Source organism: Tamandua tetradactyla, chromosome 10 (assembly GCF_023851605.1).
Source record: "Tamandua tetradactyla isolate mTamTet1 chromosome 10, mTamTet1.pri, whole genome shotgun sequence".
Lineage (NCBI taxonomy): Eukaryota > Metazoa > Chordata > Mammalia > Pilosa > Myrmecophagidae > Tamandua > Tamandua tetradactyla.
The window spans coordinates 59,401,299-59,423,160 of NC_135336.1; the positions used below are offsets into that span (position 1 = coordinate 59,401,299).

The following is a 21,862-nucleotide window of genomic DNA, read 5'->3' on the forward strand; positions in this document are numbered from 1 at the left end:
TTCTGCTTCATGGGCCTGGTGCATAAGTATTTAGTTGGAATTGTATTTACCTGATATTTAATTTTGGGCTCAAGTGGCATTTAATACCAACATATGTGTCTGGCAGATAATGTTTCAATAGATATTTGTCATATTAAATCAACTCAATCCACTTAATTAAAATATATTTTAGGTGCATATTTGAGTAATATCACCAAATTTTATTGTATGAAAGACAAACTGGGCAATACTGGACCAAAATGCTCAAAAATTGTTGATTTTACATTGTTTACTTATTCATTTCTTCATTCACTTGCATAAGAACTTTAGAGATGAAAGAGATCTTAAAAATAATTTATTCCAAGCCCTTCATTTTATAAATAGACATATCAAGACCCATAGAAAAGATTGGCTGAATCCCCTATTAGTCAGCAGTAGTTCTACAACTAGGAAACCAGATTACCCAGTTCTCAAGCCAATGCTTGGCCAGCTCTATAGATTTGACCTAATAAAAAAAAGAAGTAAAGATCTGGTAACATCTGCAGGTGTCATTGATAAATTCAGGCAATTAGGCCTATGAGGAAATCATCTTCAGAGTTCAGTGTATTATTCACGTGCTCGTGGTCATTTGCTGTATAAATATCAGAGGCCAGCCTTTTGGGCTCCCTGCTTCTCATACTATTAGGTATATGGGAGCTAGGATTTTTTATTCAGCAATTGGTTTTTGACATTCAATATAGAACTTCAATTGAGCATGCATTAATAGTTTCATAAAGATAGTCTAATTCTAATGAAGACAGAAAATTACTTTAGGTGAGAGCATAAAGCAATAGAAATGGAATCAGTCCCTAAAAGCAATGAAGCAGAAATGAAGGGGATAATGGAGATGAGGATCTCTGACCCTCTATCCACAATGTACTAAGGAAATAAAAAAGTGATATAGGCAACGCCCATGAACAAGTCATGATGTATACGTATACACAGAAAATAATCCAATATTTAAGCCCTGAGAAATTGGCCTTAATTCTCACAGGTCCCTCAGATCTAGTTTGAGGTTATCCTGGTTGTGGTTGTAGAGTAGGGATTGGGAGAAAGTATTAGCTTTTCTGAGGGACCAACTTTGCATTGCAGAAGCAAAAAGCATGACAATAAAAAGGACAGATATATTAATTCACTTAATTATAGATGAGTATCTTTTAAGATAAGAATTTAAATTGAAAGTTATTACAACAGGTTTTATCTCAAAATAATGCCCAATGACAAGAGAGACTTTTCCAACATAGAATCTAAAATGTTGACCAGATAGTAAGAAATTATATGAATACCAATATATATTACGATTACTCTTACTTGTTTTAACAATATGTGACATTACAAGGGAGGGCAGATTCTTATTTTTTTTTCCCCCTCCTAGATTTTGCACTACATAACCTATTGTACAGTAAAGCAGATCGTAGCACAGAGTTGTGCTACCAAGGGAGTTTGGGGACTCTCTGGGGCTAGTAAATATAGTTTTCCATCTGCCTGAAACTGTTAGGTGAAACATGCCTGAAGTCAGGGGCTGGATCAGAAGATCTCTAGGGGTCTCTTCCTGCCTTTTGAGCCTTTGAAAGAAATTTCTAATCAGCATGTTAATGAGTACTTTAAATTTGTATTCTGATTTCCTTGAAGATAATTAGCAGAAACACAAAGATGAGAACAGCACTTCTAAATGCCTGTTTAAAAGAAGTAAAAGAAGAAAGAAAGAAAATATTCTATTAAAAAAAAAGTAGGTAATAAAATTTGACCCACTTGATATCAGAGAGGCAATTATCTGGGAAGGTAGTAAGGTCCAGCGGTCTTGGTAACGTCTGAGAAAGTCCAAGGCTACTGGTCCTGTTCCCTCTTCTTATGATGTCTTGCTGTGTGACCCAGAGTCAGTCACTTGACCTTAGTTTCCTCAACTGAAAACGTAAAAGCCCATGAGTTGTGCTTGATTACCTGACTAATATCAAGCTACAGGAATTAAATGAAGAATGGAATTTCATTTTGGGCTTCATCACTGTTGCAGCGATGACAGATGGGAATCATATGAATTAGGTTAGCCTCTGTGCTTCATTAGCTGACAGAAAAAAAGTCTGAATATCATGGATGGCAAACTCAACTTTGAAAACCCCTTAAAAAATCATAATTTCAAATATAATATAGATGGTAAATATAACCAAGATTTATTTTGATTTCTGCATTATGAAAAATTGTGGATATTATCAGGTATTCAATTAACCTTTAGTTACTCCAGAATTGGTCCTACAAGAAAATGAAAGAAAAAATACATACTAGGTTGTAACAATCTCTTTTCTTCCTGTATTTAGTTTTTAGGGGGAAAACACTTTTACTGTATTAACTTATAGCTGCTTCATAAATAAGAACAAAAATGTATCTGTCCAAGTTATTTTTCTCCCTCTGTCCTGCCTACTTAAACATTTGTAACATAAATTCAATCTAAATTTTCATGTGTTTCATGGCACAACATGTGATTTACCCTGGGTGGCTAAGCAGACAGATTTCCAAACCTAGTACAAAGGATTAAGTGCTTAGCTCCATGCTATTTGCAACAACACATTTTTCCACCAGAGATCACTACTTGGTTTAATAATCATTAAACAAGAAATCATATGAAGAGTGATTTGGTTTATGCATAACACAAAAGATAATGCTTTCTAAAAACAGCTAAAAATAATGTTTTCGGTATACTCTTTTGAGGATGTAAATACTAGATTAAAAAATTGACACAAAGATTAATTGGCATTGTGTGTTACCATGTTTTAAAAACTGAAACATCTATACAAGTTAGGATCTCTGAATACTATTAACAAGATTGTCTATATTTCAATACACTATATATTACCATTAAAGTCATAGACCCAAATCCATTCTAGAAAAGTAGTTGGCATTTTGATAAGAGATTGAAATTATATGCAGCCTTTGTTCCTGAGCATTAAAGAGAAGGCAGGCATATCACAGGAAATCCTTCTCTACATGTGGTTTGGGAGATCATAAATTCTGGTTCTGACTCTGCTATTCAGCTTTTAGAAGACATTATACCTTGGTCTCACCATCTGTACAGTATGAATAATCATATTTAGTTAATTCACACGTGTGTTGTAAAGACCAGACAATAAAAACTAACTCTGAACATTATAGCCATTCTCAGAGCCCAGTGATAAGGAAAACAAATGGTTAAGAGATATAAAGCAAAAGGTTTAACTCTTGTAATGATAATCTGTGAGAATCACATTTAACCTGATTAAAAAGAAACATTTTTAAAGAAAATTTACCTGCCAAAATTTCCACATGACAATTTTTCCCCCATTCCAGGTCTAAGAACGACAACAAAGGACACAATTACATCCTGACCTTACAGAGTGTTTTAGTATCTTTTACCTAAGGGATGAGCTAAGGTTGATTCTTGCTCTATGCTTTTGCAATATTTTGTATTAAATTACCTGCATAATTGAAAGATTGCACAGTATACTTATTGGAAGACAGGAACTTTGGGCCACTACTGAAAGGAAAGTGAAGGAGAGTAGAAGAGGAGAATGCATAAAAAGAAGAAACCGAGAGACCTCAACGGATCAAGGTAAGCTTTATTAGAGAGTTTGAGGGGGATGGCCCGTGGAGCAGTCAAGCTGACTGAACCAAGAGCTGCGCTAAGGGGAGGGAGAGTGGCATATTTACAGAGCGGGTTTATTAAACTCAAGAAAAACAAGAAAAACAAGAACAATGTATTCTTGTGGTTACACTTCTGTGGTTAAACATTTGGTATGTTTCAGAGATTGTTAGGAATAGTAGGTGAGGCTCTCCAGTTCGCCAGGGTGGGTGAAGTGCAGTCAGCTGCGACAGGTTAGGTCAGTTTGTTAGCGCCACCATTCCAGACTCTGGAGGAGTGTAAGAAGGGAGCAAGGTGACTGGCTGCTTCCTGCTGGTCGGGGGGGCGACATGGGGGGAGGTCTCTGGCGAGCCTGGAGGAGGAATATTGCTTTCAGAGGATCAGAGGATCTTGAGTTGACGCTCGGGAGATAGTGGTGATTCGTCCGGCAAAAAAACTTTTGTAGGAGATTAACAAAGCAGGGAAGGAAAGATAAAAACCAATATAAGACATATGAGGGGAGCTATAAGGGGTATGAGTCAAGAGGGAAGATTACCTAGGGCTAAGGAACTAGGTGAGGCTTGATCCCTGATTCTAGTAGCTACGTCTTTAAGGCGTTGGGGTCCATCTCGGACTAAGTGGGATTGGTTAGTAGAAAAACAGCACTGTTCTTGGAGTAATGCACAGATGTCTCCGTGTGCAGCTGTTAAGAGGTGGAGCCCACGCCTGTTTTGCAAGACTACTGCAGCTGAGGAGTCTACTTGGTCCTGTAGAGCTATAAGCTGTTTTGAAATTTCCTGGAGGCTTGAAGCCAGTTGTTGTGACAGGATGGTACAGCTGCGTAAGGACACATCTAGTCCTGCTGTGCCCATATTTACCCCAGAGAGGGCCCCAAGCGTGGCTAGTAGGGGGATTAACTGGATGGTTCTTTTGAGTTTTTTGGGGGAGGGTGTTTTGGACCAGGTTTGTGGGAATAGGGGTGTCGGAGGGAATTAGGCTTATTTGGGGTGATAGAAAGGCTGGTGTGCATGTTTCCATCCAGTTGGTGGGGAGACACAAGAAGGCGTTTGAACTGCATACCCAGAAGAGTCCAGACGTGTAGGCTAGGCAGGGGAGCAAATTAATGCTGGAAACTGGGAAGACTTTACCTGCTCCTTGGCATTTTGTGTTTGCCCTGGTGTGCCAGAAGGAGATGGGGTGTCTAAGGGCCATGGCTGTAAGGGGCTGAAACTTTGTTAGGGCCGTAACGTTTGGAGGGAGCATTTCTTGTTGCAAATTGATGTTCTGCAGCTTAATAAGGATGGGGGAATGATGAGGAGCAATTTGAGGATGGTCTGTGTCCCACATGGCGGGCTTGGTGTGGGGGTCAGATGGGTTGAGGGCGTTCATGGGGCCTAGAAGCTTGGGGAGCATGGAGTCAGTCTGGGATTGACGTCCCAGTTCTGCTGTTTGGAGTAAAAGGATGACAATTTCACATAGGGGTGGGATGTGGAGGGAAGCTTGAAGCTTATGGAGGATATCTCTTCCTAAAAGGGGCACTGGACAGGTGGGGATGATAATGAGTGAGTGAGTGAATGTGAGGTCCCCGAAGGAGCAGAGGAGGGAAGGGGTTTTGTGGGGATAGCTAATAGTTCCTGATCCTCCTACTATGGGCTGGGCTCCTTTTATTGTGGGCCCCTTTCATGTATTCAGGAGAGAGAGAGTTGCCCCAGTGTCGACCATGAAGGAAATGATATGGCCGGCCACTGTCCTTACTACCCTGGGCTCCCCGGGATTGTCACACTCAGTGGCAAGGGCAGTGGAGTCTGGGCTCCCTCATTCCAATAACTGTAGAAAGTGGTTTTTTGGTTCTGTAAGTGGGAGCCCCCCGCGCAGGCCGGTATGTCCACCCCTGAGGGCACTCCACTTTCCAATGTCCCCATTGTCCGCGACTGGGGCATGGCTTGGAAGGAGGTTTAGGGTTTGGGCAGGCTTTTGCCCAGTGCCCCTGGTTGCCACAGCAGAAGCAGGCCCCAGGTGGGTCTGTGGTTGTTTATCCCGGGGAGATGGGAGGCCGGGGTGTGGGGCCATGTCGAGGACCCTGGAAGGCCATGGCTAAGAGCTGGTATTTGGCCTTGAGAGTTTTCTCTCTTTCCCCCCTTGCCTCCTCGTCCCTGTTGTTAAACACCCAGAAGGCTACATGGAGGAGCTCCTGCTGTGGAGTCTGTGGGCCTTGTTCAAGCTTCTGCAGCTTTCTTCAGACGTCAGGGGCAGATTGGCTGATAAACTGTACATGTAAGAAGAGGCGCCGTCTGGTGTGCTGAGGTCCAGATTGTTGTATTTGGTTACAGCCTCGGTTAGTCTGGCTATAAAGGGGGAGGGGTTTTCTTCAGGCTTTTGGGTAATTTCCCGGATTTTTTCGTAGTTTACCTGGGTGTGGGTGTCTTGTGAGCATCCCTTCGAGTAAACAGGCTTATCATGTGGTCCCTGTTCCGAATTCCGGGGTCCCAGGGCTGCTAGGTTCAGTCGGCTCACTGGTGGGGAGGCCTGATCTGCAACTGGGTGAAGGTTTCTGTTTTCACCACGGAAGCGGTTTGCATATTCTCAGGAGGGTTGCCAAATGCCGCTCCCTTCATCTGGGGTTAAGGTGGACGTGAAGATGTAATAAAGATCTGACCATGTAAGGAGGTAAACCTGAGTGAGGTGGACGAATTCTTTGTGATGTTTGGTAGAATTTTCAGAGAAGGAGCCTAATTCTTCCTCAGTTTGGGACATATCTGCCATTGAGAAGGGGACATGGATCCGAACTGGTCCCTCCATTCCCGCCACCTCGCGGAGGGGAAACGTGTGGTGAGGTCGGTTTTGGCCTGCAGTAGACTTGGTGCATGTGTAAGAGGGGAGGGCGGGGCTGCCTGCGGTGTTGAAGCTGGGGGTTCGATGGGGGCATCCAGCAGGGGGATAGGAGGGGGCGGGTTAGGGTTTTGGGGAGTTGGTTGGTATGGAAGGGGTCATCAGCAGGGCCTGGGTTGGTGGGGGGGGGGGGGGGGAAGTGTTTTCCTGGCGCCGCGGTGGTGGTATCGGCCAGGCGCAGTTGGAGTGGAGAGCGTGATTTACAAAGGGAAGGTCTGGAACGGAGATAGAAAAAAGCCTGGAGATGCGGTACCTCAGACCACTTGCCATTTTGATGGAGGAAGGAGTTTAGTTCGTTTTGAATGACAGGGTCAAAAGTTCCAAATTCTGGTCCTCGATGTTGATTGTCTAAATGGTATTGCGACCAGGTCTGGGTTGAGAGTCGGAAGAGTTCAGTGGCCTTCAAGTCAGGTGTTAAGTTTAATGTTTTTAGATTTTTTATGAGACAGGCTAGAGCTGAGGCTGCTGGGATGGAGGTCCCAGTCCCCGTTTTGAGGGAGCGATAGCGGGGAGGCAGGCTGACTCTGAGAGGCCAAAAGGCCGGGGCCTTGAACACCAGGCAGGGCGTCCCCCAGGCCGGGTGGGTGACGTTCAATTAGCCGCAACAGGTTAGGTCAGTTTGTTAGTTCCATCAACTACTAAGACCTTCTTTACAGTGCTGTGGGGCTCTTCTTTAATTCCAGGATATTGATCTTTATTAACATGACATAGGTAAAATGCCCAGCAAAGTTTTGTCTCTCTCTCTCCATTCCAAATTTCAAAGTTCAAGGATATCTATATGCCCAATTAGGATCAGCTATCTCTGCCTGGACATTCAAGTACATTCATAATAGAAAGATTACAGTAAAGATACAATCACTGGGTACTCACTTTTGCTTATTAATGGACTATTCCAAGATATGGGAAAAATCATTGTAAACCAAGAAAATCATGCCAAGTGGTGACTTCTAAAAGTATACTACTAAATGTTAGTAACCACTCAGCGTATAGGAGAATGATAACACCATCATTTTCTTCTCTTCATATTTGAAAGAATGTTTCCTATGCTCCACCGACTGATAACAACCTTTTCTTCTTAGCCCCTTCACCCTCCATGGCAGAAAATAAAAGTTAAGCTGTGGTGTTGGAAATTTGTATTTTTACAAATTCCTTCCTTTGTATGACTTTCTGGGGGAGATTTTGCTGTCAACATGCTACTTTCTTTTACTAACCCCTCTCAGCATCTTCCTTTTGTGAAGTTTGAGCATCTTACAAGAAAAATAAAGTTAAAGCCACAAATAAGTTGAAGACCTCTGATTTTGTGTTAGTAAAGTGAGAAGGAAAAAGTATTTCAAGAATGGGTTATTAAAATTGTTAAAATCATAGAGTAGATGAAAAATATGACACAGAGCAAAGGCCCTTTGATTTTTGTTAATATTAGTGACCTTCAGAAATGAAGTTTCATTAAATAGGGGCAGAACGTCACAATATATTTAGCTAAAAAGCAAATGATGGTGAGAAAGGAAGTAGCATCAGCAAGTATAAAGAGTACTTCAAGGTTCTAAGAGTAGAATTGAAAGTAGGAGATTGTTTTCAAGATACTTGAAATATTACCTCACCATCATGCCTCAAAGCATCTGGGGTGTGTGTGTGTAGGTCCAAAAACACTCTTTCAGTTAGTGGAGCCAACCAAACACATTTTATGAAGAAAAGTGAGAAACATCTTTTGGTTTTGTCTAGGACTCCCTTCAGTCCATGCATTGTCAGCCATGAATCAGTGCCCAGAACTACCTCTAATGCTCCTCCTTAATCCCTTTCTATTTTCTTCCCTTTCTCCCCTTCTCACCCTCAAAGGACCAAGGTCAGTAGAGTACCTTGTAATGAAGGCAGCTAATACTGGTATTTGGGAACTCTAGCTTCTTCTCCATTTGGAATGGTTTGGAAAGTTTGGATTCTTTTGAATAAAACAAAAAGATTTCTCTGTTAGTATTTGTTAGCTTAAAGGAAAGAAGTACATAAAATGACCAAGAATCTTACATTGCCTTCATGGGTATATTTATAGCAACATGGAAGGAATCAATGGAGAAGTAGACACTAAAGACGGTAGTGCCACATTTTTTCAAACTGAAGAGTACCTACATCACAATCATATGGGGTGCTTATCTAGATACCAGAATTTATCCAGCAAAGAGCAAAAGGGAGAGTTTATTCTTGGAAATGAAAAGGAATTTCCTTTGAGATTTAAGCAAAAGAAAAGGGGCTGGATGCACTTTATGGAAAAGTGGAAAGGGCTGGACATTAAATAGCTTAATTCTAATAATACTTCAACTCTCTAAGTAATGTAAGAAGCAAAGTCTTCTATTAAGACTAAATAAATGAGTGAAATTGTGACTTGAGAAAAACAAATAAATTCTAAAATGGTTACTGTGCTGAATTCCCTAGGAATCAGCAATATTTTGTTGTTATAAGGCACAATTTTTGTACACATTTTAACAGCTGATGGCAACTTACAGTCACCACTGGCTATTTCCTGAACATGTGGGAACTTGGTCACAGCTATTCCTGCTGTAATTTAAATTGAGTTATGTGCATTGCTAAAAATATCATCAAAAAGATCACTCTGTCATTCAGTGTTAAAACAATAAGCTATTTTATATCAGAAATGCATGAAACAGAGCAATAGGGCATGAATTTGATACTAATGAAGTAAAAATTCATCAGAAGAGGAATGAACACAACTCCATGATTTCTTGCAAAAAACAACCAAAAGCTTAAGTGGGATTCAAAAATATAATATGTCCACATATTTATTACTGATACGTCTGTAATGGATTGGCTATCCTACAACAAGCAGTGCAACGGAAAGCAAAAGAAGTTGCCATACACCTCAAAAATAGGTGAAGGGAATTTCAAAGCACAAAGAAGCTGGTGTGACCAATTCAAGTACACAGCATTATCTTTGAAGTGTTTGATATCCATTTGTCAGAAACTCCCAGCTAATTGAATAGTGGCACTTTCATTTCCAGCAACATGTTATTCACTGGAGGAAAACTAACAAAAATAAGCTTTAGTCAAATAGACATTGCCGATTAATTTTGGAGCTCTTTAACTTACTTCAAAATTATACTGTCAATGCCAAGGGCACTGAAAAAATGAAGATTATGAGCATGGATGAAAAAGGCAATGTATCACTGTGAAGCTATTCATAATTGCCAATAGCAAAGTAATTCCTCCGTGTTATATTTGACCTGTAAATAGTTCTAAAGAGTAACTCCTATAAATGTTACTGTATATTTGCATATGTGTGCATGCATGCACATACACAGATGGATGAGTGATGGCTGAGCTGAGCTGATGGATTTGCTATATGTTACCTGAAATAGACACCTAGGAATCATTCTTAACAAGTGTAATGTTTTATTTATTAATTTTAGTTAGTGTATGCACAGAAAGTGCCAAATGTCAAAATGTGCATAATGGGGGTCAGAATCTAGAAGAAAATATTGAAAAAAATAGTCACAAGAAATAACTATGCATCAACAACATACAATATATTTTAAGAATTCCATAACCAATTGAAATTGAGAGAAAAGTAGCATAGCCTTCCCAAAGTGACATAATCTGCTTATGTATTTTATATATGCATAAAATGATATAAAAAGCTTTGGTACCTCTTAATAAATCTGAACTATCTCTTTCAATAAGCATAACACACAAAAATGTAAGTTTTAGACAGTATTATGTCACAGCTTAATTGACAGCATGTTCTCCTCAATAGCATGCAAAATAATGCTTCTGAGAATTGATGGCATGTTAGATTTAATAAAATACTGTAATAGGAATTTTATGGGATCATTTTCCATGTTTACTTTTCTTTCACTCTAATGCATTCATCCATTTGTAAAACCCATAAAAAAAATACCAAATTTGCTCCAGAAATTCTAATAAAAATTAGGGATAAAAAAGTTAATGAGGCACAGTCTTGGTGCTTAATATGTTCATTGTCTTGTGGGAAAGAAAAACAGAAATAAGTAGTTGTACTGTAAAGTGATAAGCACTGTAGAAAAGGTATGTACAAAAAGCTATGATTGGGGTGGGCCACGGTGGCTCAGCAGGTAGAGTTCTGCCATGCTAGAGACCCGGGTTCGATTCCTGATGCCTGCCCATACAAATAAATAAATAAATAATAAAATAAAAAGCTATGATTGGAAATCTATGAGAAAGTCACTGACTCTGCCAGGATGATTTTCAGAAAACTTAACATTGGAGATATTAAGAATTAAAACATGAGTAAGAGTTCATTAGCATGGAAAAATAATGTATTTTGGACAGAGGGTGCAATATATAAAAAGGTACAGGGGTGGTAAGGAGTTCCTAAACTATTTAAGGAATTTATGTGAAGATCAGTATGACAGAAACATGGGTAGTGAAGGAACTTCGACGAGAAAGTTGGAACCAGATTTTAAACTGTCTTGCTTGCAATGAAGATGAGTTTTTAGCATTGGGAACCACTAAAAAGTTTTTCCCAGCATTTGATTTTTGAGAAGATAATTTTGTGGAGGATAAATAGGTGTGTAGCTAGAAGATGAGGTGAATATTTCAAGTGAGAAATGATGGGGCCAAAATTAGAATTCGAGACCAGAGAGGGCCAAAAATAGAATTGAAATAGTTTGCAGGACAAGGATTATTTTGGGGGGAATACAATTGAGTTCCATTGTAGGCACATAATGTTTGATATATATATATATATATATTATATGTATATATGTATATACAAGATAGCTTTGCGAAACCATCCGGTACCCAAATGGAAATAATTCAGAGCTCAGGGAAGACATGGAGCTAGAGTCATTAGCATTGTTTGAGTTAATTCTACTAAGGAAAATGCAAGTGAAGTAAATATAATTAAGAAAGGACATTGGTAAGACTTACCATCTGTACTACTTAGCTAGTTGCTGGAATGTGATATACCAGAAATGAAATAACTTTTTAAAAGGGGGAGTTTATTAAGTTGCACATTTACAGTTCTAAGACCACAAAAAGTGTCCAAACTAAAGCAAGGATATAGAAATGTCCCAATCTAAGGCATCCAGGAAAAGAGACCTTGGTTCCAGAAGGCTGATGAAGTTCAGGGTTTCTCTCTCAACTGGAAAGGCACATGGCAAACGTGGCAACATCTGCTAGCTTTCTCGCCAGGCTTCTTGTTTCATGAAGTTTCCCCAGGGGTGATCTCCAAAGGCCTCTGGCTGCATGGTCTTTCATGGTTTCTCTCGTGGCTCTAAAAGAGGGACTCTCTTCAAAATGCTTCCTTTTTAAAAAGAGTCCAATAAACTAATCAAGACCCACCTGGGATGGGTGAAGTCACAACTCCATGGAAACCACCTAATCAAAAGTTACCACAATTGTGTGGGTCACATCTCCATGGCAACAATTAAAAAAGCTCCCACTCAGCAATACTGAATGAGGATTAAAGGACATGGCTTTTCTGGGGTCCACAAAAGATTCAAGCTGGGACAGCATGTAAGAGCTTACTGACAAGGAAGAGTTGACAAAGACCATGAAAGAATAACAGAAGGAACATCTAAGAAAGACAGACATCACAAAAGTCAAATAAGGGAAGTGTTTCAAGAGGTGGAAGCTTCTAGCAGCATCAAATATGAATATTCAAACTGGATGAAGACTTCAACTAGTCCACTGGATTTGACACTTAAGTCATTGATGACTTTCACATGGGTGATTTCATAGGGTTCTGGAAGATGGAGTTATGGACAGAAGTGGATTATAAGGGGTTGAAGAACAGTAGTAGAAATAGTAATGGTAAGAATGAAAAAGAATAAGAATAATGACAGATTATATTTATGGAGAGCTTACGCAGTGCCAGACGTTATGCTCGGTGTTTTCTGATATTAAGTCACTTAATTCCCCTACTAACCTTGAATAGTGAATAAATAGAAATTCAGGATATGAACAAAAGTAAAATAAGGAAAGTAAGTATATAAAGTATTATTTCAGGAAGTCTATCCATAAAGGGAGATAAGACAGAAACTGGAGTATGTAATAATGTTGAGGTAAAGTTTATTTTGGGAATAGAGGGGAGGGGGGCTGTTTTTAGGTTGAGGGATACTTTATTTTTATTAGTTAAGTAAAAGGGAGTTTCAATAATGAAAAAAAGAAGTAAATTAGTGGCATGAGGTCACAGAAAAGGAAAGAGAAAAAAAACAGATCTTGCATCAAAGGATTGCTCTCTTAGAATAAGAGAAATTTGATCTCAGAGATAGAAGAAAAGGAAAGAAGGATGTGTGCCATTATAGATAGATACCTGCGCATGGTATAGAAGCTATGGAGTTTTCACCTTATGTACATTTTCTCTAAGAGTGTGAGATATGATTAGGGATTGAAGAGTATTGTAAAAAATTGGAACAAGTGACTCAAGGAACTGGAAAAGAAGATAATTGTATTAGCAAGCTGCCTCAAGTGTACAGTTTAAAATGCAAGCCGTAACTTTGGATTAGTGCCAATTGCTGTTACGTGATTTATTATTACTGGTGCTTGAGATATTGATAATAAAAAGCTATTGAAAATGGTACTTGTGACCATGAACAGGGCTGGTTGTGAGAGCAAAATACAAAGATGAGAAAGTGAAAGAATTCAGGCAGGTGTTGAAAATGCCATTGTGGTGAAATCAGCACAGAGCTACTGAATAGGATGGGATTAATCTTTGAATTGCTAATTATAGTCAAAGAAGCAATAAATACAGGGACTGAAACATATGAAGTGATAGGTGGATGTGAAGAAAATACCAGAATCGCAGGGGTTTGGGATTCAGAGGCACTTCTGGGAGTTTGAGTGCTCCACCTAAGCTAGAAGGGATGAGAAATCCCCAGAATAAAATCATGGATGGTAAAATAAATAGCAGTTTATTTGAAATTTTACTCTTGGTTAAGTACTTTCTCCAGCCTATGGTACAGTAGTGGCTCTGCAAGAAGAAATTATTTTCAAGAGTGATTCCACCAAAAAAAATAGAAGTTCCTAGGATTAATTTTTAAATTAAAGTTAATTTTCATTAAAATTAATCCTTTCTCTTTCCACACTATAACATGGCCTCTGCTAGTATACCATATCTGAGAGAAGTTTTCTTTTGACCCCAAATTCCGGTTAACATGCCAACTGCTGCTATTCTCTTTCTAGGAAGCCTGCACTTCTTTCAAGGTTAAAGCTTGGATCTTTCAGAATGTCAACCATTACTCTTTACTTCAAGGGTTAGTTTTTTTATTCATGAGCAGTCACTGATAATTGGCAATCATTTTTTGGGAAATTTGTTCATGCTTTCATATCTCTTTACTCCTAAGAGCATGCTTAAGTATTTGCATAGTATCAATTTGCATAATATACTTCATCAGCATTTATGTGACATTTCACTGTTTTCTTTCTTCTGTTGTCTTTTTTCCCTTTGCCTTTAATTGTCAAATGGTAAGATAGATGGATAGATAGATAGATAGATAGATAGATAGATAGATAGATAGATAGATAGATAGATGCATGTGCTTATTTCCTTGACAAGGTACCCCAAAACAGAACATTTAATAAGTATTCATGCCTGCCATGACTGTTTTGGATAAAGATCTGAGTAACAAAGAAAGAATTCTTACTTAGTTGCAGCTGGTTCATTCTTTTTGTCTTAATCAAGAAATACAGAGACTGCTTGTAAACTGGACTCTATATACAATCTGGTAGCCTGTACTTATAATTTTTTCAAAAAACAACTTGCCTTATGATGATTAATATTGCTATATATTAATATAGCTATATATTAATATAGCAATATAGACCCTTGCCATGTTTCCTGACCCAATTCAAATGTAACCTTATCCAAGTACCTTTCCTAATTTTTCCCAGGCACAGTTAATTACTTTCTTCTTTGTGTTCTCCAGTAACTCTGTTCATATATGTCATTTGTCACTTATCACTGACCTGTCTGAACCATTCTTTAGGCTTTGATCTGCCTTGAGGGTTGAGGCTGTCTGTCTTGTTCATCATTGAATCCATAAAAACAGTAAATATGTAACTCAAATTCTATGTAATGAAAACAAGTTTTTAAATGTTTTTTAATAATGCATAAAGAAAAGTACACAAATCCTAAACATATAGCATGGATGAATCAGAGAGTCTATCCACTTTGGTCAAGAAATATAGCCTTAACATCAGAGCCACTGTTATGAACCCTCAGCATCACTTCTTTTCCTCCTTCTTCAAAGGAATGGCTATGCAGACTTCTTACACCATATATGAGTTTTGCCTGTTATTGTGATCCTATGTAATTTGAGTAAATGATTTTATTCCTCCCTTATTTTTTTTTACTCTGTATAAACATGAATAAAACACAAACTGATGAAAAGTTCAAGACTCAGAATAATTTAAACTTAACTATACCAGCAAGATTGTGAAGTAATGCTAATGTTTTCCTATTTTGAACATTGAAGGAATGGTATACAAAAATAGATATGCCATACAAAATGTAACTGACAACCATTTATATCTTATTCTTTCAGAAACATGGAAAGAGAAACTTTTACTTTAATCTCTCTCAACATGCAATGTATAAGCTAGAAATTTAACAAAATCAGATGAATTTTTTGACAGGTGGACCATAAGTTTATTGTGCATTTGTAATAATATTTCAATTTCCTAGAATGTGTACAGAAAATTCATGTGACGCTTCCAGCTCTGTCTTGCCATAGTTAGTAAGTATATTATTTTTTTAAATGAAACTGAGTTTTACAACTGAGTGTTTGGTTTTATTGCCTTTCTCAGGGTTAATAATATAATTATGGCATTATCAAATTAAAATTAGGTCTTTCTCTTAGAACAGTGGTTCTCAACGAGGGTGGATTTTGCACACACACACACACACATACACGGATCATTTGGCAATGTCTGGAGACATTATTATTTGTCACATCTCATGGAGTTTACATGTGTTGTTTGCAGGATGGGGAGAAGACACTAATAGAATCTAGTGGGTAGATGTCAGGGATGATGTTCAACATCCTACAACACACAGAGCAGTTAGTTACTCACAGCAGAGTTATCCAACCCTAAATGTCAACAGCTCTAAGGTTGAAAAGTCCTGACTCAGAGGAATTTCTCCAGAAAATCAACCTATCATGTTAACTTGGTATACTCTGTTATTTTTTGACTCTCGTGATGTTTAAGCTTTATAAAATGCTGAATGCCGAGCATGTGTTGTTTTTTCTTTTGCTTTGCATTTTAAATTTCAAGGGAATTAATATCTATGTAAGGGAAATTAGACTAGAAACACCTTGAGAAATTTGGAAAGTAAGAATGTTCAAGCCACTTCTGGAACATTCTGTCTTGTAAATTTCAAGGAAGGGACTGCCTTGGCGTAAATGTTCTTTGTAATATATTCAGTACCAGGTATATATTATTATTTACAATAGTAAGGTATATTCTGAATTGTCAAGATACATTTTTCACCTTTTATTAACACTACTGCATTTTTTGCACCCACAAATTATTTTTTTAATTACTTATTAAACTTCAGAGGGACTATATATGCATTTCCTTTTGTGCAAGTGCATAATATGTCAAAACAACTCTTCTAGAGAAATGATGCTAGGTATAGCTTAGTTTCTAGAAAATGAGTTGAAATTATTTATGTTGTATTTGGTTTTTTTTAAAAATGGTTCTATATAAAGTGACACTATATATGATTTTGCCAAAGGTAAAACTCTAATTAATGTTGTCACCTTAGTAGAAAAATGCTGTTTGCTTTTTTTATCAAGATTTGAAATAAACCATGTATAAAGTAGAGAAAGAGAGAGGCAAAGAAAGAGCAGCAGAGAAGGAGACAGATTAAGCGTAGCTGTATATATTATCACTCTGAAGTCAGTAGGGAAAGCTGCTAAATGCTCTTACAACCGTAATAGCCTATCTCATGTTAATTCTAGCCCGAAGCTTCATGACACTTCTTGTTCAGAGATAATGGGGACAACTTTTTTTTCCTGGTTGAATAGCAGATTTTTTTTTTCCAAGGACGTCAAATAAATTAAGCAGTCTTTGCAAACAGCAACACACAAAAGCCTTTTGCTTTGTAGGAATTCCCAGTAATAACATGGAAGAGTTATTACCCTTGATACTTAGTGGATTTTTTAATGACTAGCAATAATCGTTTTGATTGAATATTGGCTTATAATAGGCCTGTAAAGAAATTCAAGCACCCTTAACTGCTTTCAACCTTAGCTTCGTGTGCCTCAGGAAAATCCTTGAAACAATAGATCTTAGAGTCATTAACAAGGAAATACTTAATAAAAATGAAGTTTATACCTATTAACTTCAAAAGTACAGCCAATTAAAATATGCAGTTTGTCTAATTTTAATAATTGAGTATAATATTGACCCTCTTAATTATGAAAGAGAAAATTATGTTATGGCAACGTGCAATTTAATTTCCTTGGACTTCAACTCTCTTTTATACAAAAAAAGTCACAATTTTCGTATTTCTTGGTTATACAAATCAATTCAGATTTTATGTACTGAATTTCTATTTTAAACATTTCAGACTTCTTCTCCAGCCAGTTGGGAAATGTAGTGGATTGCTTGTTAAAAGAAACCAATAATGTTTGAAATATTGGAAAGCAGGGTTTTAATATTATTTTGTTTGATATTTATGTTTTCTCAGTCAGCATGCTTATAGCTATACTCTGTTTGTCGAGACTTTGAGATAAAAAAGAAATACTCTAGAGGCTAATCTACTGAAAAATATGAGAAGTGATTCCAGTCTGAGGCTGTAGAATCCACTAAAGCTCAGCTTCCACACCATGAATGGACTGCAAGTGAAACAGGTTTGAGGCTAGATTGGACTCTGAAGAATTATGAAAAATGATTTCTTACTTGTTTTATCACTTCCTATCTATCAGGGCAGATAGTATCAGTAATTGAAAAACACACTAGTTGAGACCCTTGAGTCTGCTGCCCAAAGGAGAGAGCATTGTGCAAAGCTGTGGGATAGAAGGTTATAAATTGAAAGGATTGCATCTGTTCCTTTTTCCTCCTTAGAAGCCATTGCTGGTAAAAGTGATAGACTCTCTTGGATTACCAAGGAATTTCCATTATTGTCTGTGATTTTTTAGCCACTAAAGCACTTCTGAGCTACTCTTGCCTTTCCCCATATACAGATTTTAGCATTTGTTTCTTATTTTCATTGATTGGTGATTTGAATTCTATTCCGTATGTGGAGTATTAAAATGCCAAATATGCCTTTCTAACAGAGAAAGAGTCCACTGCTATCTTGCATAAGTGCAATCTTTCTTCTATATAAGCTTTAATAGGGCAAGAAACCATATAATCGGCCTTTATTGAATAGTTACTGAATTAATAAGTATATGTTCACATATTCAAACACATGTAAGGCCATTTGATTGAAAGAGTGCTGTAAAACAAATTGATTAAATACTAATTGATCATAATTTTAAGAAATGCTTGCTGACTTTTATATGCCAAATTAATGATGACCAATGATCAACAGAATACATGTGCTGAATGATTTTCCAGTGCTGATGATACATTATGCCAGTTTCTTTACTAGATCACTAGGTCACATTTGTGAGACTGATTTGGGGCTTGAATGGTTGGGTCTGTTACCTTCAAATATAACCATTGGGATAAGGAAAACTTCATCAGATATCAATCAAACATATGACTTTAGGCTAATTAGTATCACATTCCAAGCAGGCATTTCGATAACATTAAATTCCAGATTATCCATAGCATTCATATTAATGAGCGATCATCTGTCTAAACGTTCTCTCCCCCAAGGGCTTAATTCCTACGTCCTTCTCAGTGGTTTCTTCCTGCAACTCTAACTATCTTGGAACTACGAACCTCCCCTCTCCCCACCACAACCCCCCCTGCAATGATGTCTTAGGCCAGACTCTTTGCTGACACCTGCACTAATAGCAGGGTAGATTATCTACTGTTCTTAATTATCTCTCCCACAGCTCACCTTCATTAGTTTAGATAATTGACTGTATGTATAACATTCATAGGCAGAACAACGTACAATAGAAAAAAATTAAAGGAGAGGAAAAAACGACTCTTCAGTTTATATAAGATTAGCGGTGTGTGTGGTATCAGGCATTGTATAGCATCTGGTGTTTGGGGGAGCATCTGCTTTTCCTTTGTTGAGGTAGTCATTAAGAAATTGGAATAAGATTTTTCAAAGAATAAAAGGAAGCATGGGATACATTTTTCAATGAAAAGATACTCCAGAAAGAGAACTTCAGCAAGGGGAATTTGCACTCTCAAAAGTGAGCAGACCAGAAACAGCCAGTGATGAGCATGTGATGGAAAACAAAAGGATTAGCCATGCCTAGAAGCCTAGAGAAGGCAAGGACAAGAATTCAGTTGGGAAACTGGGCATCAATAGAACAGTTATGCAAGAAGAAAATTATATTTTTTAGATTCTTGTGACTCAACCATTTAGATTATTCCTACATTTTTTTTTTCTCTACGAGATAGGTAGTTATCCCTATTATCTGGCCAGCAAATGCAAATATTAAAAAGAGTTAACAACTTCCCTAGTTGACAAAGGATGAGCTTGGAATTCAAACCCTGAGAGTATGATGCTTGAGGAGACACGGTGATCTAACAGGCTATTTGTCCCATTTGTATGCTTTCAAACTCATAGCTCAAAATTGCATTGCTTTAGTCCTATTGTAATACTATCATCACTGCAAGTCTATATTATCATTCACTATCTAAAATAATAGCACAGGGAGAGTTAGAATGAAAATAAATTTGTGATTTAGTTATCAGAGTTATCAGAGCTATTCTTTAAGAAGCAGAGATATCTCAGGAATCCTTAGACAAAAATGGGATTAAGGAATTGTTCAGATATGAAATATTAACATGTCATTTCCTCCTTCTTTGTGTTAATCTCAAAGTACAAACTAACTTTGTTAAATTTTCCTATTTTCAAATTAATTTTCACAATAAAGATTATTTAAATACAAATGTGTTATGACTACTTTAGATGATTTATTAAGATTGCTTGCATATTGTCATAGGGATCAAGAAAAAAGGCAGAATCTCTAATGAGTCGACCTCACAAAAATGAATGTACAAAAAAAGTACTGTACTTTGAAGTGATTTATTAATTGAACTGATGTGAGACATAGTTGCTTAAAGTTTTTTTTAATTCAGATTTAATCTTGCTTTGTTTCATTTCCATGCTAGTAGAGTGTTGAAAGCTGAAAGATTTTCATTTGTGTTTCTGCTGACTTGCACATTTCACACAATAGGCCTTATTAAGCAGCCTGATCATGGTCAGTGCAATTTGCAGTGCTAGCTAATTTCTGAAACTAGTAGTGAATTCAAAATTAATTACAGACTATTTTGGATTCATTAGTGTCCATGAAGGATTTTATACCTGTTTGTTTTTTAATTGAACAGAGGGGATAAAAATTAAAAGTGCTGTTTTCTCTCATATACAGAAATACAGTGGTGTAATCTTTACCTGGAACAGTGATAATAGTAGCTGCAAAGACAATATAATCAAATAATTTGGCAATGGAAGAACATATGCATCTATCCTGTTTGAAATTTATATATCCCAAAGCATGGACTAAGAGGGGCAATGTGAAAATAATTAAGTGACAGAATAGCACAACATCTGCAATTTCGTGCATAGTTACCAAAAGGGGTCAAAGTTCTAAGCATTCCATATAATCAAATAATTTATTAGGTTTGTGAGGTTAACTGCTTACAGCTAAGCAACTTGTAGCTTAATTGCTTCTCATACTACAGTAGAGTTAGAAATGTTTTTCTGGCCCTTATCCCCAAAGCGGGAAACCCAGCCCGAGGCACTGAAGTGCTGCACAGCTAACAGTAGGTAGCATAATTCAGCCATGTCAAATTAATGTTGCTATCCTGGGAACATAGATAGCATAATGTAGGAAGAATAAGGACATTTAGGAGAGAGAGTCCTTGAGGAGGACATCCCTTCTCATTTCTATTTATGTACAGAAAATTATTTATTTCCCATAAAAAACAATATACTAGGAATTAATTTTGAGAGACTAGATATACATTTTAGATCCATTTATTCATTCTTATTATTATTGTTTTTTTTTTTGAATGTCTGATTACTACTTTGCAATAGCTATCTAAGTTTCTAAAAAGGGTAGGGGGAGTGGGAAATGAACATATATATAACTTGAGCAAAGACTGTTGAATTGAATATATTTTTCGTAAGGTGTTCAATGCATAAATCTTCTTGTAGGCTAAGTCCATGACTGCTCTTTGCTCTTGTGGTTTGAAGTCATCCTCTTTCATGCTAGATGATAGATTATCATCCGAGAGAAACAGCAGGGTTTTGTTCACAGTGATAGATAATGGGTAGGAAAAAAATGTGCTTCTGAACTTGTTTGAACAGCTAGGCTCCTCACTTGAGACATATAAAAATATACTGGATAAAGAAAAGGAAAATGCCCATCAGGGACAATAATGCTCTAAATGCATAGTTAGTCTATCTTCTCAAGATTTGTTTTGCATGAAAAGTGAAACTAATGATATACCAAAAGGAGCCCGATAATTTTCTTTATATTTACACAAAAAAATCGATGATAGTGATATGAATGAAAGTGAAGGAAAGATAATCTGCCATTTAACCATCTGATGATACACATGGGGTAGCATTGAGCCTGGAGAGATAAGTCCAGGATGGGTTGTTATACCCATTGTCTCTCACTTATGGAACACCTAATGGCATCCTTTTTGCCTTAAAAAAAAATTCACAAAGAAAGAATAGGAACAAGAGGTAATTCATGCCAATGGTTGCAACATAATCCAAGATGGTGAATTGACAGATATTACCTTTCTGTAACTCAAGAATGCATGCGTTTTCATGCTCTGGTGATATTGTGGGAATGACCTCCTTCAGTAAAATATACAAAGTATGGACAAGTAGAGACTACCTATATCACCACACACACACACACTCACAAAACATTGAAAGGGGCATTCCTCAAACTAAGTTTCACATGATTAATAGAACAGAATCATATCTATTCAATTATTAGCTCTATTCCAAAACAATCTTGGACACATGTGCAGTGGTGACTTAAAAAAAAAGACAGAAAGCTATTTTACTCAATTATTTGTTTTAATCAGCAATAGCAAATGAGATATGACCTGTTCCAGATATTTGGATTTCTTAATGCATTATAGTAAATAGATCATTGCTCATATTGTAATAGATTTGATTCACTGCTTGGGAAAGAAGGACTGTGTTATAATTAAAATGTTGCCAGAGGAGTTACCAGAGATTATTTCCCCAGGTTCTTAAGATCCTTTAACCAGAATGTGGAT

At 37.3% G+C, this 21,862-nt stretch overlaps 1 long non-coding RNA gene across 2 annotated transcripts in view; it reads left to right on the forward strand.

Annotated features, from left to right (window-relative positions):
* The first annotated feature begins 6,330 nt into the window (after window positions 1-6,330).
* Window positions 6,331-21,862, forward strand: part of LOC143647947 (uncharacterized) — a 66,876-nt gene continuing 51,344 nt past the window's right edge. For both annotated transcript variants that reach the window (XR_013158269.1, XR_013158268.1), the window contains exon 1: window positions 6,331-6,441. This is a non-coding gene — a long non-coding RNA (uncharacterized LOC143647947). The remainder of the gene's footprint in view (window positions 6,442-21,862) is intronic.